Genomic DNA, 6,655 nt, shown 5'->3' with positions numbered 1-6,655 from the left:
AGGCAGCTGCAAGGCCCGGGTAGGTAGGATAGGATACGATAGGAGGGGATAAGAAAGAAGAGGGAGAGGAAGGCAGGCCTGCACGCAGACAGGCCGAGAGGAGAAACAGAAATACAGAAAAGGAACAAGAAAAAGATGCAGGAATGGAAAAGGGAAGGAAACACTGGGCTGCACGCGGGAGGGGTGGTGACCATGGGGGCGGAGCAGTGTGCCCAGTGAGGGGTGGGGCACAGGCAGCATGGAGTGGGGAGCCCCGCCCAGATGCGGGAGGAGGGCGGTGGCCCCCAGCACAGGCCGTTAAGATGGTGGGATGAATGGTCGGAGGCCTTCCGACAGAGGTGCTTCTGCTCCGTGGCAGCAGTGCCCGGGCCGTGCAGGCCTCGGCCACCCTCGCTGGGCCGAGCATCCCACGCTGGGAGGGGAGGCACAGCTTAGCTGGGGCAAAATCGGACCCTAAGGAGAGTACCTCTTTCATCCCCAAAGACACTGGCCAGGGTTAGGTTGGTGGCATGTTAAGTGTACTTTGTTGACTAGAAGTTGGGGCATCCGGGGCAGGGAATGGGAAGAGGACAGCAGCAGGGAGGCCGGGGAAATGGGGGCGGCAAAGGCCTGGCTGGGGCTGGGCCCTGGGCTGGGAGTTAATGCCCTCCCCTCATGCTCTTAACAGAAGCTTTAATATAAAAGTGCACTCAGGTGGGGCTGGAAACAGGTCCCAGAGAGGAAAGGGGAAGGTTTAAAAGAGAAACCAGTGAACATGGCCGGGGGAGGAGGGGGTAATAATAGGGAAGGAGGGAGGAGGCAGGGTTCAGGCTCACAAGGGAAAGGGGAATGGGGGGGAGGGTAGGAGGAGTAAGAAGGAAACAGACAAGGGGAATGAAAGGAGAGAAGGGAGGAGGGAGGGAAAGAAAGGGGCCAAGGGAGGTTCAAAGGGAGGGAGGGAAAGCAGGAAAGAGAAGGATGCTAAAATGGGGTGAGGCAGGAAAATAGTTAAATAAAAAGAAACAGAATGTGAGGATGAGGCGAGTTTAAAAAAGGAGTAGTAAGAAAATTAAGTACAGGGTGATTTTTTAAAAATGTAGTCGGACATCCCCTGAGGGCTCCCGGACTATGAAAGGGCACGGGCTTGGCTGAGGGCCCCCCACCCATGCACAAATTTCTTGTATCAGGCCTCTAGTCAATGATAAGAGAGAATCATTGATTGGCTGCCTCCTGCACACCCCCCACTGGGGATTGAACCTGCAATCCGGGTATGTGCCCTGACCAGGAATCGATCTATGAACTCCTGGTTCATAGGTTGACACTCAACTGCTGAGCCACGCAGGTCAGGCAGCAGTATTTTATTTATTATTTATTTATTTATTTATTTATTTATTTATTTATTTATGTTGTTAATCTTCACTCGAAAATATTTCAATTGTTTTTTTGTTTGTTTGTTTTCTTTAGGGAGAGTGGAAGAGAGAGGGACAGAGAGAAACATTGATTGGTTACTTCCTGCATGAGCCCTGACCATGGCCCAGGCAAGGGAGGAGACTGCAACCAAGGTATGTGCCCTTGACTGGAATCAAATCTGGGACCCTTTTGTCTACAGGCCAAAGCAGTATTTTAGGTGTCAGAAAGTATCAGTTAACAAGACAGAAAAATGCCTGCCTTTGGGGAGCTTATTCTTTGGAGGATACAGAGAAGAATAGTGAACAAAAGATGTAATAGACATTGCTAAGGGCTATGAACAAAATAAATGAATCTCTCAATATGAATCGTACAGAATCATAAACTATTAAAGTCCTCACATTCCCAGACATTTTTATTCCCACAAGACTACTTGAAATAATAGAGGTAATAAATGGTCTTTAGCAGACAGAAGGGAGAGAAGCTAACTGTGGCTCATTCCTTGTCAGCTTTTAGGTCACTTCCTGCAGGAAGCCTTTCCCTACCAACTGTGGGGTAAGTGCTCCTTCCATGGCACCTTGTACTTGGCCCATCTTAGCATAGTTTACAGCCTGTTTATGTGGGTGTTTTTCATACTCACTGTAGGACCTGCCCTGCGGGGAGAAACAATGCCTGTCACAAGCATACAACACAGTGACTCATGCTTCACAGATGCTCAATAGCTGCTGGATGAATGCTGCTGCCTGACCGACATCAGAGGCTATTTCTTTTACCCTCATAGGCAATTGTTCCACCACACGACCCTTCCTAAGGCAGGAGTAGCTGGTTAATGACATGGACATGGCATGATTTTCCTCAGAGAGAAGAAAAATCTTGCATAGCCAGAAAACCAGGGGAGATGGTTTGTTCACTCCTTCCCAGCTGTTGAGACTGGAGCCTCAATGTTGAGCACCTCTAAAAATGAAGAAGCAATGTCTGTAGGGCCTGTAGCTGGTGCTTGGTCACTGCTGATGGGAACAAAGGGAAGCGGCCACCACTGGCTGGGCACACCCGCAGGCCCCATCTCGCTGTGGGGAACAGACGGTTACCACCTAACACCAGGGAACACACAGCACACCTAGGACATGTACAAGCTTTGCCTCTCTTCTCTTACTCTCACCAGAGAACTCACAGAAATAAAAAATCTTGGGGCTTTGTGGCCTTCAACACTTCTGCCCAGCCATGTCCCTGGAATAGTGGTTCTTTTCAGGGGACTATGGCCATCAAATATTGGTTCCACCTTAAGGCTGACCTAGTAACCAAAACCCACATCTGATATTTTCATGGTAGAGGTAGATCAAGGTTTCTGGGCACAGCAAGCTACCTGAGCTTAGGATATGCAAAAATACGGTGGAGCTCAGTCCTCTTGCCTGTATAGGTAGAGGACGCCCCTAGCCATTTGTCCCCCACCCCCAGAATTCACCCCAGAGACCGGAACTAAAGCCTCTGTAGCAGCAGCTGAAGTTACTTTCTGCATCACTTAACACAGCATCAGATCTGATCTATAACAGGAAACTTCCAGAGTTAAAAGGTGAAATCCCTTAATTTTTTATTACTACACTAGGGGCCCAGTGCACAAATTTGTGCACCTTAAAAGGAACTGTGGGCCAGGAGGCTGTGGTGGGCACAGGGGCGGGTCTCGGCCCCTCACCCTGCAGCCCCAGTCCTGTCTGCCACGCTCCCATGCGCTGACAGCATGGGCTCCACTTGCACCCACTGATGGCAGTGATTGGGGCTGGCGCCAGCAGCAGGTGCAAACACTAGGGGCGGCAAGACTGCGGTGCGCAGGAGCAAAGAATTTTCAGTAACCACCAGAGGCTCACCCTGATGACAGCGACTGGCAGCCTGCATGGTCTGGCGCCCCCTCACCCCCCCGCTCCCGCCTCCTCCGGGCTCACCATGTTCCGCGCGTGCCCCTGGTGGTCAGTGCATGTCATAGCAACTGGTTGTTCGACCATTCAGTCTATTTGCATATTAGCCTTTTATTATATAGGATATGATTCTTTATAGGATTTTCTATGCATAATTAAAACATTCCTGTAATGCGTAAATATGTTCTTATAAAAAATTCACAACACAAAAGCATCAAGAATAAAAAGTCTTTCTACCACCTCCCAATCTCTCTTCGTCCAACTATTGCATTTGGATGTATCCTTCCCTCATGTACTTATAAATATGTATGTGCATATTCAGAAAATAGTCTTGTTTAGTTTTTACGTATTAGTTTTTTTTTACTTACATAATAGTTTTACATAGTTTTTACATTATACATATAATTTTGCATTTCATGTTTTTCAATAACCAGTGCATCTTGGAGCCCTTTTCATGTCAGTACATTCTTTTTTTTTTTTTTAATATATTTTATTAATCCTTCACAGAGAAGAAGGGAGAGGGATAGAGAGCCAGAAACATCGATGAGAGAGAAACATCAATCAGCTGCCTCCTGCACACCCCCTACTGGGGATGTGCCCACAACCAAGGTACATGCCCTTGACCGGAATCGAACCTGGGACCCTTCAGTCCGCAGGCCGATGCTCTATCCACTGAGCCAAACCGGTTTCGGCTCAGTACATTCTTATAAAGGGCTGCATCGTATTAATGCTCCATAGAATGCATGAACATAATTCAAATAACTCTTTTCCTACTGATTTTAAAATTTGCGTTTTCAGTTTTTCACTATTATGAACAACATGATAAGAAACACCTTTTTACACATTTCAATGTGTCCCTGTTTAGGCATTTCCATAGGGAAAATACCTAAAATCCCTGGATCAAAATTTAGATAAACACTGATAATAGCTTTATAAATTTACATTCCGAAGAGCTTTATCAATTTACATTCTCACAGTAGTGAACGAGTGGCCATTTTCACATATCCCACCATCACTGGACATCTATCCATTCAACAAATACGTATTGAGCAACTACTATGTGCCAGGCACTGTTCTAGAAAACTAGGGCACATCTATCCCTTGTGGCACCTATATATAGCCTGGTAGAAAACACTAATTATCATTTATCATATTCTCTTAAAAAGCTAATTTTCTAAGGGGACATATGTAATACTTTTAATAATAAATTTTAAAAAAGCATTCTTTTCTTATTTTATCACTTACGTAGAATTTTGTCATAAATATTATGAAAAAAAATACAATATGGTAAAGTAAATTAGGAATGCCAGTGGTACTGAGATTTGAAATAGTCAATATTTGAGCCTTCCTTGAGGGACATGAGTTCAAATCTTGAGGAGTGTTCTAGGCAAAGGAAACGAACAGCCTAGTGCAGAGGCTCGCCTAGGAATGTGCTGGGTCTGTTCAGAGGTGCAGCAAGGAGGAAGCGCGGCTGGAACAGAGTTGGTGAAAGAACTAAGAGGAAACGGTGGGGGTGGGGGCGGTTAGATTGGGTAGGGACTTGCAAGCAACTGAAAGGACTTTGGCTTCAACTCAGACTGAGGAGTGACATTAGAAAGTTTTGAGCATGAGTGACATGATCTGTCTTGGGTGTTAACAGCCTCACTCTCGCTGCTGAGTTAAGAACAAAGTATGAGAGTAGGCAGTGGAGACAAGCATGGAAATCGTTAGGAGGGTATTACAATAATGTAGTTGAGGGATTACAGTAGCTTGGGCCAGTGCAGTAACAGTGAGGCAAATAGAAATAGGGTGTGATAGAGGAGTTGAGAGATTATAGTTTAATTTTGCCAAATGAATGGGTACAAATTTGTATTTCATACTTCAATGCATATTTCCCTAACTACTAGTGAGTTTAGCATCTTTTCACATGTTTACTGGGTATTTGTGTTGTTTTCCTAAAAAGTTCATTTTGTTTTCCTTTCCTAAGCTTTGATTTCCTTACCAAAAATCTTGCCTAGGGGGTAGCTTTGTTTGCTGTTTATCCAAACTCTTGAGATTAATTTCTCATTTTAGAATGATAGCATTGCAGAGCTGGTACGTAATACAGGATTACTTGGTAAAACCTCCTTATAGACAAGCAAACTGGGTCTTAAAAATGGTAACTGTGGCTCAGAAAAGGTCAACAGGGCCTCAGTTGAGTGACTTATTCCAGGTACACAGGTAAGTATTGGGGGTATTATTAAAACTTAGCTTTCCTGATAACACTCTATTTCACTTTCCATCAACAGTATCATTTTATCTTATTAAGAACTCTGTTTTTACCAATAAAACAAATTGAGACCTAACAAACTCTGCCCCATGAGGGCTCAGATTTGGATAGGATAGTTGATCAAAAGGAATATCAATAAAAATTTACTACCCAAGCTAAGAAAATAGAATTGCATTGCTTTTTTCCCCACTGTAACCTTTGGAACAGAAGAAAACAGGTGAGGCAGCTTTCTGCCTAGTTCCTCTCGCCCATCACGCTGAGATCAATAATCATTCCCCAGCTCCTTTCTGCCTCATTACCATTCTAATTTGCCTTAGTAGAATCCACTTAAGGTATTAGGGTTTTATTTTTTCCCTACTCTAATCAAGAACCTTTTAAGATTAGGAGAAAAGAGAAAAGGATAAGACCAGCTTATTTTAGTGAAAAGGGAACTGGGAATATTAGAACATGGCGAACCTAGTCCTGCCGAGCCTGTCCTGTTCAGCAATACATCCATGTCTCACTGAGGGCCTGGAACCCTTCTAGGAAAAACCAGAGGTTGGGTGCTAGAAACAGGCAAGAGGCTCTGAGATAATAAGCAAGAGGGGTGAGAGGATCCATCTTAGCTAGACATATTTTAAAACAATTGGAAGATCAAAGAGACTGAAAGGGACTCAGATGGGAACAAAACTGATGAGAGCACATTTAGAAAGGTGGGTGGACACTTTACAAAGGTGCTGCTGCTGAGCTCAGTGTGTGCCTGACTTCAAAACATCACAAAAGCCCAGGCGGCATGGCTCAGTGGTTGAGCATCAACCTATGAACCAGGAGGTCACGGTTTGAGTCCCGGTCAGGGCACATGCCTGGGTTGCGGGCTCGATCCCCCATGTGGGGTGTGCGGGAGGCGGCCAATCAGTGATTCCTCTCATTATTGATGTTTCTATCTCTTTCCCTCTCCCTTCCTCTCTAAAATAAATAAAAAATATGTATTTTTTAAAAAAACCCACAAAACAAAAAAACATCACAAAGGCCTTTTACAAAAGAGTAATTTATGCTCACTATAGAGAATTTGGAATATATAAGTTATGTATTAAAAGACCTTCTAGCCTTTTCTGTGCATGTGCACACTATA

This window comes from Plecotus auritus (genome assembly GCF_963455305.1).
Source record: "Plecotus auritus genome assembly, chromosome: 1".
Lineage (NCBI taxonomy): Eukaryota > Metazoa > Chordata > Mammalia > Chiroptera > Vespertilionidae > Plecotus > Plecotus auritus.
Note: the sequence above shows the minus strand (reverse complement) of the source record.